The 18,609-nt window shown below is 43.6% G+C and overlaps 1 protein-coding gene and 1 long non-coding RNA gene across 2 annotated transcripts in view; one reads left to right on the plus strand and one right to left on the minus strand.

Moving 5' to 3' along the window:
* The window catches only part of CSMD1 (CUB and Sushi multiple domains 1), a 1,700,362-nt gene that overhangs the window by 1,112,758 nt on the left and 568,995 nt on the right, over positions 1–18,609 (plus strand). The window lies entirely within an intron of this gene.
* Positions 6,083–8,419, minus strand: LOC140689533 (uncharacterized). Its single transcript, XR_012064575.1, has 2 exons — positions 7,987–8,419; positions 6,083–6,317 (listed from the first exon to the last, which is right to left on the minus strand). It is a non-coding gene; the product is annotated as an uncharacterized lncRNA (long non-coding RNA).

The raw sequence follows: 18,609 nt of genomic DNA on the forward strand, positions 1-18,609 counted from the left end.
GAGCCGGACGGAAGGCCCTGGCCCGGCCCCTCTGCCACTCTCTCATCTGTTCATCCTTCCCTTCATGACCTGATGATTCAAACTGCAGTGTTGAAAATACCGAGCAAAATATTTAGGGAAAAAATAAATAAAAGCAGATGCTGACTTCAGAGACTGTGTAGCCTAACGCACACGAAGGAAGGGAAACTGTTTCCATTTCACTGCAGCCCGTGACACGTCAAAGGACACTGACTGTCCTCCTAGTTCGTCACGGGTCGCTGTAGCGCAGACGTCGGCCACAGGGGGCGCCCAAGGCCTGCAGGAGAGACTGTGTGTGACCCCCCGCCCCACCCGCACCCCACCCGCACTGCTGTCCACACCACCCACTCCGATTCCCCACCTGCCACCGCAGTCACAGGCCCACGTTCCTCTTTGGCCAATCCCTTCCCTTTTGCATTAACTTCCTTCCATGCTCACTTGCATGAGGACCTTAACTCTAAACACACTCTCCTGAGTCTCCGTGTCATGGATTTGTTTTGCCCTCCACGATGTGAAATCCTGACCATACACATCTCTCTGTGCAGTTAAGCTCTTAGTATCGATGTTGGTGCAGTTAGGACCCTTGATATTCCGAGAGGAAGCTGACACGAGGGATGTGGACATTCTCACCCCGTGTGACACAGCAAAGAGGGGATGAGGCTACACCTTGAACCCATGCCTGTCGAAGGACAGTCTCTGTCACGACCACCCTGTGCTACTGCAGACCCAGCCTGGAGTCTCCACCCCGCAAAGTGGATGCTGGAACAAAGTCTTCTGAGTCCAAAGTGTGTGGTGATTTCACAACAGAAGGATCCAGCAGCAACCATGTCTGGAGGGAGAGGTCTCTCTGAATGGAGGGAAGCCGTCACAGAAGCAGAATACCGCAATTTAGGTCGGTTGTTCACTCAACCAGGATTAACGGAGCAGGTGTATGGACCAGATGCAGGCTGGGGCTGGACGCAGAACGCAGGGCGAGCTCTGGGAAGGACGGCTCACGTGCCCCCTGACCTGCCCCGGATCTCCAGGAACATGTCGTCAAGGTAACAAAGCTCTGTGGATCCTTGTAAAGATTTACGTTGACCAGCACGGCTCTTCCTATGATACGCATCTCAGAGGAGAAATATATGTTATTTCAGTAAATAAATACACAGTGCATGTGTTCTTCAGCGATGCCTAAAGAAGTAATGAAGTGTGACCGTCTTCAAACAGAAGAGGGAGCCTTCTGCTGCTCATAATGCTGCTCTGGTTTACTTTCTGGTGTTCCCGGGAGGAAATACTGAAAACCCAACTCATCATCGCCAACACTGACACTGACGTGGTGGAAGACCACGGGCCCAGTCTGGACACCTTACGTAGGAAATAGCCACGCAGGTGTCACTGCTACCTTTTTCTGACGTTTGGTTTTTTTTTTATTATGTATCTGTTGTTAAGAGATTCTCTCAAATAGATATTATATTAAAATGATGCCAGAGTGAATTAAGATCTCAAAGCATTTTTGTTGACATCCTTAGTGGACGTAGATCTGTTAGTGTTCTCACAGAGTGAGATCAATGTCCCTGCAATAAAGACATATGTGGCAACGTTGTTAATGGCATTTTTCACGTGCGTTGAAGAGGACCGCCTGGGAAAATTCAGTGTTCAGGGGAGTATTCTGAAACTGTAACGCTGAGGAGACTAAGTAACTTGGAGTCATTTTTCTTCCGTGATTTGCCCCCGGAAAAGCATTTTCCTTTAATCAGGAGGACGAGTACCAGAAGCACAGAGAATGATGTGATGCATCGACAAAGGTGGGGACATCCGTGCCGTGCGGTTCGTACACTCACGGAGTTCTTGTAGTTTTTAGATTTATGTTCAGTTTTGAACTTGAGCTTGAATGTTGAATTATCCTTTCCTCATATGTGAAGTGAGGATTATACTACAGTGTGTATGTCTTCAAAAGAACTTAATACATTTTGGAAAGGATATGAAGCTCCCAGATGACACCGAAGGGAGGTGTCAGCTCTTTATTAGCTGTGAGAGCCTCAGGCAGGAGAGAGGAGTTTAAGGAACAAAAGCGTCAGACAGACGCCTGGTAGGAATGCCTTCATCTCATTACAGTATTGTTATCACAACGTAACCCTAATCCTGTAATAGGAAGTGCTCGTTGGATAAACACGTACATACACCCCCACCACCACCATGCACGCTCCACTGTCACTGAAAGCGGAAGTATCATTAAGAACTTGAAACGAGAAAGCTGAGTTGGCTGTCAGTACTGACACCAGCACCTGTGGCCTGCAGCCTACCGATGACACCCTTCACCCGGCGTCCAGTGTGTTCCTGCACGGGTTTACTCTATGTGAGCTGTGATAATTAGCTTTACGTGTTAACATATAAACTAAGCACTCAAGTCATTTAACCAATCATTCAGTGCTGCTGTGAAGGTATTCTGTAGACAAGTAACACAACAGTCAATTGACTTTAAGTAAAGGAGGTTACCCTGGATAATGGGGGTGGGCCCCATGTAATCAGTTGAAGGTCTGTATCCCTCAGCCTGAGATTTCCTAAAGAAGAAGTTCTGTCTCAGGATTTCAGCATCTGCCTCCGCCTGAGTTTCTGGCCTGCCATCCTGCTCTGCAGATTTCGGGCATGTCAGCCTCGCAGATGTGTGAGTCAGTTCTTTAAATCTTCGTTGTAGGAAAAAAAATTAATAGTTTCTCTGTGAGCTTTTCTCATAACCTCTTGATTTGATGTAATTAAATAATTGAGTGTATTAATATTTAAATAAAATACTGAAAATCAGGTTTTTGCTTTATCAATAATGATGTCCGTCAAGCCCGCAAATGAGTTTCTAAATGATGCGGCTTAATGTTCATCTTTAAATGTTCCTGGTAGTCTATAGGAATTAAAGTCTGTAAAGGCACAATTAGAAAGTGCCCCAAATGTTTAAAATTTATTCCATACTAAATACAGTGAACGTCCAGCCTTGTGTGTGGGGCATAATGAACACACGAGCGTTTTCAGCTGGAGATTGATTGGGGAAGGATGCATTGCATGCTGAAATGCTAATGCATTTTCAGGGTTTGAATCCCTTACTGAATGACACTTACTATATTGACGTTCCCTGATTCTGAGGAGAGAAAAAAATATGTTTTGGTAATTACATTCTGTGACTGAAATGAAAATTCATAAATAATGGCAGTGGAAAGATACACTATAAAAAAAAGGTGTAAGCCACAGGAAGGCATTCCTGTCGCTGCACGTGGAGCCACCGGCACGTTTCCTGAGGTGCCCCGAAGCCCCCTTGCAAGGGATGACATGTCTTTAAAAACACATTATATCATTAACAGATCCTATTTTATCTCACAGTCATGCCAATGCCACACGATCAAATGCTGCTACCGGGCTTCCCGACCCATCCAGACATCTGACAGATGGTGACAGGCAGTGAGTCGGGGCGAGCATCATGGAAGCCGTGACGCCGGAGGTCTGTCTTAGCGTCACTCAGTCTGTAAAGAAACCAGAAAATGTTAGCGGGTTTCTGCACTTCTCCCTGTGACCAAACCAAACGCATACCTAATGGGAACAGATTTCCAGTGCGGATTCAGAACATCCCCCGCAGGGATGTAAGAACATAAGGGAGCTCACTTACTGCTGCCCTCGCACTGTTGGTCCCACAGGATAGACACCCCCCCCCAATAAATAAGTCACATTCGGTCACTGAGGGCACTGGGTCAGGTGATTTTCGAAGTAAGAGACAGAAAAACTGGTGGAAATGTTCATTTTAGCAGTTTGTGATAAGATTACGCTTTCTTACACTCACATTAGAGTTTTAAATTTTGAAGGGGCAGTTGTTAATAAAGAGTAGAATTATGTGACAGAAGGTATTTTTAAGGGCTGAATTTGAGAAACAGAGAGCTGAGGGCGGAGGGATTGGAAAACATGGATTAAACAGCCCCAGACGGAAGAGGCAGGAGACAGGCTGGAGATGGACAGATTAGGGTGGAGCGGAGGTGCTGGTTCTGGCCGAGAGGACAGTCCAGGCGGTGTTTGTCGACTGGCTGACTGGGGGGGAGTGGCTCAGCTCAGCGGGTGCCAGTGCTTTGGCCATCATCTGTTATCCCTTCCCTGCTGTAAAAGTCGCTCTGTGGTCCTCCTGAGCTGAACCTCAGGCAGCGTCACGATCACCTTGTCTCCTGGCCGTGGACACGAGTGCTTTGTGGGGTTTTTTTTGTTGTTGTTTGTTACTTCTTTTAATTTCTAAAGAGAAAAATTATTTAAAATGGCTTTATAGATGTAGTTCTCTAAATACTGTGGCTGAGTCCAGTTTTTTTAATTGAAGAACAGTTTACAATGTTGTGTCAGTTTCTGATGCACAGCACAGTGATTCAGTTGTACACATACATATGTTCCTTTTCATATTCTTTTCCACTATAGGCTGTTACACGATGTAGAATATAGTTCCCTGGGCTGTACAGGAGGAACTTGTTGTTTATCTATTTTATATGTAGGCGTTAGTGTCCGCAAATCCCGAACTCCCATTTTATCCCTCCCCACCCCCGTCCCCCGGGAACCGTCAAAGAGCGCTTTGTAGACCTACCACACAGAATCTTCCCTCGTTTAAAAGCCTCATTTCCGACCTTAACACCTGTCCTGACCCATTTCCAACTGCATCTTTTTCTTTTTCCATTTTAATTCTTGTCTTACAATGTTTTGTAAGCTCCCTTTAAATTATTCAAAAGCCTGGGGTGTCACTGATAAAAAAAACAAATCAATAGGTAAGTAAATGAATAATAAATCTATAACCAGAGAACACAGCCCTACAGATGTTAATGATAAACAGGAACACTTTCAGTGATGATTCCGTTCAGAAACAAAACAGACATGTCAAAAATCTAAACCTCCTCTCCAGGCTTTCGCCATCCTTTTCTGTCTCTTTCTGGTTTTCTGGGGAATGAAACAACTAAAACACGAATGTTCACAAAGCAAGTTTCAAAAAAATGGCCAAGATTTTAAAAAGTGAAACTGTAATGACGGCCTTCTCATCAGTGACCAACATCATGATACGAAATCTCGGAACAAGGAAACACGTGCGATCCGTTAAAGTCCGCCTGTGCCTTTCTGAGCTGGGCCGTTTCTTTCCTCCCCTGTAATGACTGTATTTGCTTGTCAAAGGGACAGAATGCTTCTTAAGTTTGCTTGCAGCTTCACTTCCAGAAACATGTACCTAAAAATTGAGGCGGCATGTGAAGGGCTTGCAGACACCTATCACACTCCGTTTTTGGACACCACTTGTGACACTGACATGACACTTGTGATCTTTAAAGAGACCGGCCTCTGATCAGAAACCGTTTCGTCTCCGCTGTTTTAATCTAGAACGTTAAGCAAACAAAAGCATTTTCAGGCTTTGTATCACGCAGAGGGAGCGCTCTGCTCCCTTGGGAAGCACCCCTCTGGCCGAACGGAGGGAGCTGTCTCACCTGGAGCACCCCCGCCCCGGCTCAGCCCCGGGTGCCTGCAAGCGCCATACCGCCCGCCGCTGTCCCGTCGCCATCCCGCCGCCCCCCACTGTGCTCAGTAAGCCTCGGAGCGCTGCTCTGCGTGGCTCACTCAGATTCAACACACAGTCTTCACTGGGGCTCTCTCAGGTTGTATCCCAGGCAATTCAGGTTCATGAGCATTTGAGTGGAATAAAAACAAAAATTGAACTTTCTGAATTCTTGCAGAGAATCTGAAAGGCAAGTGGGTTTGCTCTTAGGGACACCAGAACCCCTGTGGTCCGGCAGGCTTAGATTTCCAACCCTGAAATCCTGTTACATCTTCGCGGGTCTGTCACCTGCCTCGGTGCCCTGTGTGTGGGAGACACTCATGAATATATATGGAATGAAAGGAATGACCCAAAACTGTTTCTCCGAGTGGGAAAGGTTCATTTGTCCCCACTGTGAACATGAGACACTTCCAGACTCTCTGGCCGCGCTTCTCCGTCTTCTCCCTGTGGAAAAGGTCCTAGGTCCTCAATGTGTTCCTGAGTCCAGGCTCGGACTGCTCACCGAATGAAAGGCCAGTAAAAGATCGAGAGATGAGGTGTTGGGGCAAGAAACAGTGACTTTACTCAGAGAGCCAGCAGACCGAGAAGATGGTGGGCCAGTGTCCCAAAGGACCATCTTACGTGAGTTAGAATTCAGGCTGCTTTTGTACTAAAAAGGAAGGGAGGGTGGCTGGTTGTTGGAGACTTCTTGGCGGGCCAGAGCGTGGGGCGCGTGATAGTCCTTTGTTCTTGCAGCTGTCTGCTTAGGTCTGGTCACCATGTTCCTGCAAACCTGTAACAAGACAAGTTGTTATCTTCTGAGTTCTGCAACTTCTTATTTTTATATAAATGAAAAGTGTTAACGCCTTTAAAGGTCAAGCCTGGGAGGCAAAGCCCTGAGAAAGGGCTGTCATGTGTATTTCAGGCTACAGGCAACGTGCCTTACAAAAGGTGCAGAGCCCGCGTGACTCGGCACAGGCAACAGAGCACAGAGGTTAGAGCTGAAGGAATAGATCCAACATGGAGCCAGGTTTGTTGGCCTGTTACAAGTAGAGCAGGGGTGTAACCAGGGAGCGTACAGGCGGGGAGACGGAGTGGTGGGAAGAGACTGTCCTTTCTCATTGTGTATCCTTGGCTCCTTTGTTATGAATTAATTGACCATATATGCATGGGTTTATTTCTGGGCTCTCTATTCTGTTCCATTGATCTGTGTATCTGTTTTTTATGCCAGTACCATGCTGCTCTGATTACTGTAGCTTTGTAATATAGTTTAAAATCAGGGCGATGATGCCTCAAGGTTTGTTCTTCTTTCTCCAGATTGCTCTGGCTATTTGAGGTCTTTTGTGGTTCCACACAAAGTTTAGGGTTGGTCTATTTCTGTTAAAACTGCCAGTGGGATTTTGATAGGGATTGCACTGAACGTGTAGACTGCTTTGGCTCGTACGGACGTGTAAACAACAGCAAAATCCTCTCAAGTCAGCCAGGGACAGGTACTGTTTCTAGGTGGCACTAATTAACTGAGTGTCCATATTTTAGAATTAATTTTAACTGTTGATAAGCAACTGATACACAAAAATTTCATATGTATAATATATTAGTTTGGTCGGTTTGAATGTATATCTACACTCTAATTTTGATAGTACCTTTTCTTAGTTGGATGTTCTAAAGGGTTTTGACGTCCCTACTCACAGCACCCCACCCCCCCTCCTGTCTTCTCTCCCCGTGGGACACTGTATTCGTGTCAGCAGGAAAGGACACTGCATTTATTGATAAGATATTTATATTGAACAGAACAGAGCAGGAGAAGTAGCATGGTTGTCATGTGGAATGTCAGAACACTGTGTTCAAGCCCCAAATCCTCTATTGATTTGGTTGATGCTGGCTGACAGGCTGTTGATGTTAAGTATAGAAAACAACATCGTAGGACAAGAGTCAACTTTAGTTCCTCTTTTTCATGGGTCTCAGATGGAATCTAAGTGTCCACGTCTGTGAACTAGTGAGGTGGGCAACTTAGTACTTTTGTTTCCGTGGACTGAGGTAGAGGGTGCTGTGCAAACTCACGGGTCTAGTGGGAAGGCTTCATTCAAACTGAGTGGCTCAATTCAGTGAGGTGTTACTTACTGTCTCTTAAATGGATTCCTTAATGAATTTCAAATATTAAGCAATCTCCATCACTCTGGAAAAGGTTTTATTTCAGTATTTCTTATACAATATTTAAAAGTAGAAGGGAGTTAAAATTCACACCTCCCAGCTGGCAGTACTGAGATGTGTGGAGGTCAGATGATTCTCCTGTCCTTCTCTACCTGAAGTTTGAATACAAAGAACAGAATCTTGTGTTAATGTGTGTTCAGCGCAGTGTTGGGTTTTTGTTTCTCATTTATCTGAAACCAAAAAGCCTCAGGATGGGAGTTGCATTTTTTCACAACAAAAATAAAGCCATGGGGGTATCAGCGGTGACTGACCTGTGCTGTCAGGTCCTAGCGGCAGCTCTGTGAGCTGAGTGATGATGCTTCCACCCACTGTAAAAAGATGAAGGCAGACGTGGAGAGGTTAAAAAACTTGCCCAAAGTCACAGGGTGTGAGTCCATGATCTGGTCTTGAGTTCTTAACCACCGTATTCTAAGTCAGCAAATGCCACCCTGTCCTCAGTTTCATCTACGCCAGGCGAGAACACCCCAGAGACCTGCTGCACAGCTGCGGCCTCCTTCAGTGACGCCGTGCTGCGCGCTGACAGTTCTGTGAGGGGGTAAATCTCGTGGTAAGTGTTCTTGCTACACACAGAAAACGCGCAATTCTGATTCATCTCTTTAGCTTCGTACCAGATACAAATTTTCATTCTGTGTAAGGGCATTCCCTTTGTTTCCAGTTGTTTTGGTCACTTTAACTAACATTTCAGTAACTGCATGTTCATGTATTTCCCATGGGAGGGGGCCCCGCCGCTGGCGCCACCTCACCTCGGCCCATGGGGTTTCTTAGTTTTATTAGTTACTGCCAGACAGTCTCACACAGGTTTTGCCAATCTACTAAATTTATATGTATGTTACATAATACATATAAATTATATATTTGTATATAATAAAATTTATATATTATTGATATAAGTGTATATATGTAAATTTATATGTGATATGTAAATTATATAATACAAACCATGTACTTTACATATTACATAAATTTAGTGGATAAGCAAATACATACATAGAGAGAGAGGAAGAGCCTTATTTTGCATTATCCCACTTTTTCTCGTGTTTGAATGTGCTCCCCACAAACATCTATTACTCATTTACGTTTGGCTGACTTTTCCCTTCGGCTGTTTCGCGTTTTCCCAGTTGTGAGTGTTCTGTTTGTGTTGATTTATGTCACTCACTTGCTTCGCTGTGGACACACCCACCGGGCTGGGCTCAGAACTCACACTGCTTGCGTCCCCTGCGTTAACCGACCTTGGAAGTGGTACCTTTGGGGGCTTCTTACAGCAGAGAGGGGCTCATCATGGGGTTCCCACCCTGTGGCCACTGGGCAGGGGAACGGTGGCAGCTCCCCCCTCTCCCCAGCCCCCCACAGAGCTCCCTGGAGAGGAGGCTCCGCCTGTGGGAGGCAACAGTAGGAACCTGGTGGGGGTCCCCCCAGCTCACTGAAGTCCGCCAGGGCAGTGGCGCTGGGGCTTGGCCCCTTCTGCCTTGAGACTGGGCCCCAACCCGGCACGTTTCCGTGGGTGGTGTTTCCCTAGACGGTGGTCAAGAGGCCCAGGCTCGGGGCCTGAGCAGCACCTCACTCTGGGAACCGTCTAGGAAACTCAGTCCATGGACCTGGAGGAAAAAAGAGCAGGGGTCCGGATGTTCATTTCTGAAGGCCCGGGGGGCCTGGAAAAGCCATGGCCGTTGCACGGTGCGCGCGCTGAGGTCAGGGAGCCTCTTCAGGCCCCGGTGTCCCTTCCTGCCCTGGGGGTGACCTCACGCCCCAGGGTGAGCCTGATCCCAGCATTCAGGCGAGGCACCTCTGCACAGGCCTGACAACTCAACGTCTGTGTGCTTGGCCAAACGTAGAGATGCCTGAAGCTGGAAAACTCCACTCGAGATGGAGCCTTCTCCCACGTGGGCCCTGAAACTCTGCCTGCACGCCTGCTTCTCCTGGCGTCTGTGGTCTCTTCTCTACACAAAACTGCTTGTGCATAGTAACATCCTGTGTGATCACTCCACGTGAGCACCTCGGAAATACTTGTATGTGGCGTCATATCATGTGTGATGTTTACACATAATGCACAAAGCAGGTGTGCACATAACCTGTCTTTTCTCCTAGACTTAAAAGAATTTTTTTTATCTTTTCCTCTAGGGAGAAGACATTTTTTGCAATCCCTTTATTAGTCATGTTATCCTGATTTTTATTTTAAAATATTTATAATTTTTTTACATAAAGTCTTGACTCTATTTGGAATTTATTTTTGTAAATGGTATTTGGTTGGGTTCCATGATTTCATTCTGTGTTGATTTTTTCCAAAGAAACAGATTCTGAGTTCCTCTTTTGACTGTTTTTTGTGTTTCTTGCAGTAATCACAGTTTTAAAATAATAATTCTTTTTATCTAATTTAAATTTTCGGGTTTTTTTCTCTAATTGCTTAATAGGGTTTTATAGGTTTATTTTACTTTTTCTTTTCCGTCATTGAACTCATCTAAGGCTTTAAATTGCTCTGAATACAGCTTTCATTGAGTTACGTAGGATTGGATTATATTCTGAATTGCTTTATGTTGTTCTTTTTCACGACATCAAAATAATTGGCCATTTTGATTTACCTGATTAATGATTATTGCTTAGAAATCAAGCAGAATTTTTCTTCTTGAGGTAAGTATCAGACAATATACAGGTAAACGTTTTAGAGCATACAGTTCAGTGACGTTTAGCCCACTCAGTGCTGTGCTGTCACCACCCCGTTTAGTACCAGAGCCTTTTCATCACTCAGAGGAGCACTTCATTCACCCTTAGTAACGCCTCGCCTCCCCCTCCCCACGCCTGCCCCACTTCCCTGCATCTCACATCTGCTTTGCACAGTTTCTCCTAGTCTGGGTATTCACATAAAAGAAGTCACTTGCTTTGTGGCCATTTGTTTCTGGCTTCTTTAGCTGAGGGCACGTCTGTAAGGTTCATCCAAGGTGCAGCGTGGATCCGTCCCGGGACCCCCCCCCCCTTTATGCCTGAGTCACGCGCCCGTGTACCGGCGCCACCAGCGGGAGGACCGCTGAGCTGCTGGACGCTTTGGCTCACGTGTTTTCATTTCACTTAGCTGTAAACCCAGAGTGGAGCTGCTGGGTCACCCCGTAATTCTGGGTTGATCTTTCGGCTAAAGTGCCAAACTCCAGCGCGCTTTGGCGCCACTGCCTTCTTAACGCGGCCCTCTAGTCCGTGCACGCGGGACGTCTGCGCGTTCCGTTAAGTCTCCGTCCTTTCAGAAGTTCTTCCTAGTTTTCAGCACCCAAGTCTTTCATCTCTTCGGCTGAATTTATTTGCAGATGCCTATTCCTTAGGTGCTACTGTAAACGTAACTGGCTTTTAACGTGTGTTTTTGGATTGTTTATCGCTGGTGTATGGAAGCCAGAAAATGGTTCTGAATGTTGATCCTGCGTCCTCCGTCCTTGTGGAATTCACTCATCAGGTCTAGCAGTGCGTGTACGTGCGTTCTTTGGGACTCATGTATTCCATATGTAGAATTACTTCATCTGAAAATAGTTTACTTCTTCCTAATTTGGATGCTTTTTATTATCTTTTCTTAATTACTTTGGCTGGGACCTCCAGAATATTGTTAAACGGCAGTGGAGAAAGTGAGCATCTTTGTCTTGATTTTAGGGCGAGAGGCTGCCAATTTTTTCCCTCAATACTAAGTTTCATGTTACCCTTGAGTTTTCCATAAAGGCCGTGCATATCATGTTAACTAAATTCCCTCCTACTGCTAATTTTTGAGTGGTTTTATAACGAAAAGATGCTGAATTTTTTTTAACGTCTTTTCTCTGCTGAGACGACCGTGTAGTTTTCGTTTTTCCTCCTCTCTTCATGCGGTGCATTCCAGTCACTGGCTTTCTTGCCATGAATAACTTAGGCCTTCCTGGGGTGGGCGGCACTCGGTGTGGAATCCTTTTAATGTGACGCTGGGTTCAGTCTGCAGTATGTTTTCCCAGATTAAGGAAAAGCTGACTTCATAGAAGATGCTTGGAAAGCATTTTCCCTCTTCTGTCTTTTGGAAGACTTTGCGCAGGACCGGTTTTAACCACCCTGAAAAGGCTTGGCGGTGCTCACCCACCATGCCATCTGTCCTGGGGTTTCCTCTGCTACAAGTCTTTTGTATGGTTTCTGTTCTTTTCCTCTTTCTCCTTCAGTCGGTTTTGGTAACTTCTAGTATGTTTCTAGGGATTTGTCTGCTGCTTCTAGCTTATTTAACATGGTCACCTACAATTATTCATGGTAGATGTTTTAATCCTTTCAATTTCTGTAAGGGTGATTATGTCCACAGTTTTCTGATGTAATTATGTGTGTCTTCTTTTTTCCTTAGCCTAACCAAAGGCTTGCTGATTTTGTTCGTCTTTTCAAAGAGTTAACTCGTGCTTCCCTGTTGCCCTGTACTGTTCCTCTGTTTTTCTGTGACGTTTCTCTCTGACCTGATCACCGTCTCCTTTCCTCTGCTGGCTTTAGGCTGGTTTTCTCTTCTGTTTATAGTTCTGTCAGGTGCACACTTAGGTTTTTCATTTAAAATCTTCCTTCCTTTTTTAATTGAGTGATTTACACTCTCAGCTTTCTGAGCCCTGCTTTTGCTGCGCCCTGTAAGTTTTGGGAGGTTGTATTTTTATTTCATTTGTGCCACAGTATTTTCTAATTTCCCTAGCAGTTTGCCCTTTATTAGTGGCTGTTTTAGAGCAGGTAGCTGAGCTTCCAGTTTTCCTTCTGTTAATTAATTTAACTTTATTACACTGTGGTTGTAGGAATGCTTTTTGTCGTTTCAGGATCGGCACTTTTAAGTCCGTTCCCTCCCGACTGCTGCTCTTCCTAGGCGTTTTGTATATTATTGAAAGTCCAGTGTTGAAGCAGAACTACTTTTGTAGCACCGTTCTTTCATCAGTTCTGTCCAAGTTTGCTTTATATATTTTGGGGTTCTATTTTTGGTTGGCAGAGGTTTATAATTGTTTTATGATGAGTTGATCCTTTTATCAACAAATAACGCTCTTTATGATTTTTTGACTTTGAACTAACAACAGACAGAAGAGGTTCTGTCAGTCCTGCTCTCTTTTGATTTCTGTTTTCATGGTGCACCTTTTTTCCGTGTTTTTACTTTCATCCTGGTGGTGTGTTTAGGTCTGAAGTGAGTCTCTTAAAAATAGCGTGTACTAGATAATTTTTTCCCATTCTCTTTCATTTGATGAACTAAATCCATGTACATTTAAAGTGTTACAGATAATGCAGGACTTTATTTTTTATTCTTTGTTTTCTGTGTATCTTTTTTCTTTTGTGTCCCTCGGTTTCATCACTACTGCCTTTTGTCCTGTGAGACACTTTTATAGTGCACTGTTCTGATGCCCTCCTGATTTTCTTACCTGTATGTATTTTTAGTTCTTAATGGTTGTTCTGGTAATTACAGTGAAATCTCAATTATACCAATCTTGTTTAAATTTATACCAACTTAGCTGCAATAAGATGCATTCCCTCTGCGCTGTTACAGTGCTGGCCCCTCCTTGTGTGGTTACTGTTGTAGGTCATAGCTTTATGTGTTACATGCCTGTTCATACTGACCTATAATTTCATACATTTAAATTTTTAAATCATATTTAAAAAAAGAAAAAAAGAGTTTAAAAATAAAAATAAATCTAGCTTTTAGAATTCACCAATATAGTTGCCTTTACCAGACATCTTTATTTTTTTCACATGGCTTTTGTGTTAACATGTCTTTTTTGTTCAAACTGTATAATAGGGGACTCTCTCCTGGTAATGAAATCCCTCGGCTTGCTTTCATCTGGGAGTGTCTCAATTTTGCATTCATTTTGGAAGATCCGTTTCACCAGTTACAGAATTCATGTTTGGTAGCTGTTTTTCTTGTGGTTTTTTTTTTCTTTTCTGCACTATAAATTTATCATCCCACTGCCTTCTGGCTTCCATGATTTATGTTAACGTAATTGAAGATCTTTGTATGAGACAGGTTGCTCCTGTCTTTTTACAGATCTCTTTGAATTTACCTTTCTTGGATGTATATGTTTACATTTTTCATCACACTTGTGACGTTTTGACCATTATTTCTTCAATTTTTTTGCTTCCCTTTTCTCTTTTCATTCAGCGACTTCCCTAATGCACACGTACACTGACCATCAGTCACAGATGCATTATGGAACTGACCTTCCAAAATGAAGGAGAAACTGAGAGCTTCCAGATGAAAGCAAGCTGAGGGATTTCATTACCAGGAAAGAGTCCCCTAAAAAGAAACACTAAAGAAACTTCTACAGTTTGAAACAAAAAGACACCTCATGCTAACACAAATCCATGTGAAAAATAAAGATTTCTGATAAACATAACTATTTAGGTAAATGTGATGGTATCCCATAGGCCCTGTTCATTGCTTCCTATACATATACATACATATATATAAATTTTTGCTACTCAGACTTGATAGCTTCAGTTGCCCTACATGCAACTTTGACTTTTTTTCACCTGTTTAAATCTCCTGTTGAGCACTTCTGATGGGTGTTTCATGTCGTAATTTTTAGGTCCAGGTTTTCTATTAGTTTCTGTCTATAATTTATTGATATTCCCTATTCATGTTTCATTCTCTTAACTGCCTTTTTTCTTAAAATTTAAATTTTTTCATTAACTGTATGAAATATAAATGAAAAAATATTTTTCATTGACTATACGTCTCATTGAATATGTTTGACACGTAACTGTAAAAGTAAGGTGTACAGCATGTTACTGTGATCCTCTATGCGTCAGTGACTAGCACCCCAGCGACAACTGTGACATCACACCATTAAAATACAACGGTGCCGTCTGTGCTTGTCAGCTGCGTCTCTGCTGCGACTCTTGGAAGTTGGTGCCCTTAAACCGCATCAGTCCTGGCATCAGCCCTGTCTCCTTGCTCCCTCCGCACCCTGGTGCCCATCCCTTGACACGCTGTTCTGTTGCTGCTGTTGTTTTAACAAATGTGACGCTTTTAGATTCCACATATAAGTTACACAGTGCTTGTCTTTCTCTGACGTCTCACTCTGCATTCTGTGCTCAGAGGCCATCCCTGCTACTGCAAATGCCGGGATATCCTTCCTTCTCGTGGCTGAGTACTACCCCATCGTGTGTCCACATCTTCTTTATCCGTCCACGTCACGCTGGGCATTTAGGTTGTTTCCTGGTCTCGGCTACTGTGATGAGCACTGCAGTGACACCGGAGTACGGATCTCTCTTTGAAACCCTGTTTTTATTTCCTTTGGGTCCATACCTGGAAGATCCGTTTCTGGAAGGTGTGGTAGATCTATTTTCAATTTTTTGAAAACCTCTTTTTTGTTTTCCAAAGTGAAAGAGAGAACGTCTGTTCGCTGCCGCTGGGAATGTAAGCGGCCTGCCAGGCTTCCACCACACCCCGCCAGCGCCGCTGGCTCGCTGTCTCCATGACAGGCATTCTGCGAGGCGCGAGCGCATGGTTCTAATGTGCATTTTCTTACGATTAATGAGGTTGGGTGTATTTTCATCTGCCTGTTGGTCACCTTGGTGTCCTCGGGGAAAATACCTAGTTAGCTCTTCTGCCCATTTTTTAATTAAATTTTTTGTTTTTAAGTTTGATGAGTTCCAGATGTATTTTGGATATGAGCCCTTATATACAGTAGTTAATGATAGTATATGGTTTGCAGAAACTTCCTCCGTCTTGTAAGCTGACTTTTGTTAACTGTGTCTTTTGCTGTGCAGAAGCTTGTGCGCCTGTTGTCCCATTTTGTTGACTTGTGCTTTTGTTGCACTGCCAAGACCAGTGTCAAGCAGCTCCTGCCTTATGATTCCTTCCAGGTGCTTTTCATCTTGTCAAGTGTTACGTTTAAGATGCTTTTTGTGAGTAGTGTGGGATAGGGATCCAACTTCACCGTTCTGCAGTTTTTTTTCCCCCAGTTTTTTCAGCACCATTTGTTGAAGGGACTACCCTTTCCCTGTTGGACTCTCTTGGCTCCCTTGTCAAATACTAAATGACTGTGTATGCCAGGATTTCATTCGGGCTCTCTGTTCTGTTCCACTGGGCTGTGTGTGTGTGTTTGTGCCCGTACCACGCTGCTTTTACTAGCATGGACTGTAGTAGTTTGAAATCAGGAAGCTGATGCCTTTGCTCTTTTTTCCCCGCAGGATGGCTTTGGCTATTCTTTTGTGGTTCCATGTAAATTTTAGAATTGCTGATTCTGTTTCTGGGAAGAATGCTTTTTGACATTTTGAGGGGGGTTGAGCAACACGTGTAGATGAACTTGGATGGTATGGATGTTTGGACAGTAGTAATTATTACAGTCCATGAACGTGGGATGTCTTTTCATTTGCTGTGTCTTTAATTTCTTTCAGCAAAGCCTTATAATAGTTTTCATGGTACAGTTTTTTCACTTCCTTGCTTAGGCTTTGATAATACTGTGAATGGGATACTTTTCATTATTTCTTTTTCAGATGTTTCATCATTAGTGTAACAGAATGCAGTTGATGTCTGTATGTTGATTTTATATTCTGCAGCTTCACTGAAATTGTGGATTAGGTCCAGCAGTTGGGCTGACTCCGGGATTTTCTGTGTATACTCGTATCCTGTGTATTTCTGTAGTATCAGTTGTAATGTATTTTGTCTCTGAGCCTTTTCTTCTTTTCTTTAATAAAGGCTGGCCAGTTTTATCTTTTCCAAGAATTTTGCTGATCCTCTTTTTCTGGTTGATTGGATTATTATCTCCTTCCTTCAAGTGTGAAGTTAGGCTGTTTGAAATCTAATTTCTTAATACATATATTTATTGTTACAAACTTTCTTCTCAACTAATTTTTGTTGCATCCCACAAGATTTGATGTTGTATTTCCGGTTTCATTTATTTCAAATTAACTGTATTTCTATTTGATTTCTTCTTTGACCTGTTGGTTAGCTTACACATATTTGTACATCTGCTTACTTTCTTCCTGTTGACTTCGTTTCACACTATTGTGGTCAGAAAAAAAATAACTGGGTGTGCACGTCGGCAGCATACATGCTAACGCTGGAATGACAGGAATGACAGATAAGATCAGCATGGCTAGAGAAATAGTTGCAATGATTTCAGTTTCCTTGAATTTGCTCAGATTTGTTTTCTATCCTGGAGAACGTTCTGTGCGCACTCGAGAAGAACGTGTAGTCTGCTGCTGTTGGGCGGAATGTTCTATTATTGCCTGTTAACTCCATCTGTTCTAAAGTATACTTTCAAGTCCATCATTTTCTTGTTGATTATTCTCTCTGGACAACCCTTATTGCTGACAGTAAGGTGCTGAAGTCCTCTACTATTGTTGTATTGTCGCCCGTTTCTCCCTTGAGATCTTATTAGTTGCTCTGTATCTCTTTGCTCTGGTGTTGGGAACATATATATTTACATGTGTTACATCGCGATGTATTGACCCCTTTGTCATTTTATTATAACGTTTGTCTCTTGTTCATATCTTTGATGCCACAAATATTTGTTACCAAATTGTAGTATGGTTTTAATGTTCCTTCTCTTTAACCTTAATGCTGTAATTGTTGAATGCACTATTCAAAAATTCTGACTATCTACCACCTTATCCAGTGTTTTTATACTTTTGGCTTTTTGTTCAAATTGAAGAGCTCCTTTCAACCTTTCTTGAAAGGCAGTCTAGTAGGGGTGCCCTCCCTCAGCTTTGTCTGTCCGGGGAAGCCTTTAAAGGATGACAGCTTTGCCGGATAGCATATTCCTGGCTGGCACAGGTTATCTTTCAATGCTGTAAGTATGCCATGCCACTCACCCCTGGCTTACAGTTTCTGCCGACAGCCTAATGGGGGTGGGTTTCTTGTTTTCCTGCACTGCCTTTAAAATTTTTATAATGTGTTTTAGCGGTCTTTTTGCACTGAGATAAGGTGTACTGTTAGCTTTGTTGACTTCTGTGTCCAGTTGTTACTCCTATTTTCAGAAGTTCTCAGCTGTTATTTCTTTAAATAAACTCTTTGCTCCGGCCCTCCTCCTGGGCTACCTACCCAATTACTCTTATTGTGGCTTGTTTTTTCACTTTTAAAAACATCTCTACTTTTCCACCTGAATCATTTCTGAATTTTTGTCTTCCAGATCACTTATTCTCTCTTCCATCTTATCTGCCCTATTTCCAGTGCTTTCTCATGCATTTTTCATCTCATTTTTGAGTTCTTCATGTCTAGAATTTGGTTCTTTTTTAGAATTTCAGGCTCTTTGATAAAAGTACTTTTTCTGTTCATTTTTATTACTGAGAGCAATGAATTTCCATTTTCCTGTAGTTCACTTAATATCTTCGTAACAGCTATTTTGAATTCTTTATCAGTTACTACTCAAGTCTCTGGGGTCAGTGGCTGGAAAACTCTTTTTGTGATGCCCTATTACTATAATTTATTCACGGCATGTGATGAGGTGTTCCGCCGCTGCTGCATTTGAAGCCAGTACCTTTCAATTTAGGTTAAGACTTAGTCCGGTAATTAGCAGCCTTTCTTCCGTCTTCCAGCAGGTGGTGCGACAGCACAAGTTTCTGGTTTCTCTTCCCAAAGCTGACTCCCAGCTAAGGTTGGGAGGGGCCTAGGGAAGCCACAGGAGGGGCTGGCAGTGGGGTGCGGGAGGCACGTGCTGAACACGGGGTGGGGATTGTGCCCACTGTCCGCCCAGTTTGGGGAGGTCCTTGAATAGGGCAGTAGACTGCAGGAGCCAGGCTCCTTCATGTCTCTTTGCTGGCCCCCTTACCTTTCCTCGCAGTCTTGGAGGCCTCGACCCAGAAATTCGGGTGCTGCTGAAGAGCAGCAGGGCCCTCCAGCTGCAGCCTGGGTGGCTGGGCTATTTTGTATGTAACACAGACTAAATACAGCACAGAAAAAGGCTACAAACTTTCTTTTCCCTTAAACACTT

Source organism: Vicugna pacos, chromosome 26, assembly GCF_048564905.1.
Source record: "Vicugna pacos chromosome 26, VicPac4, whole genome shotgun sequence".
NCBI classification, from domain to species: domain Eukaryota; kingdom Metazoa; phylum Chordata; class Mammalia; order Artiodactyla; family Camelidae; genus Vicugna; species Vicugna pacos.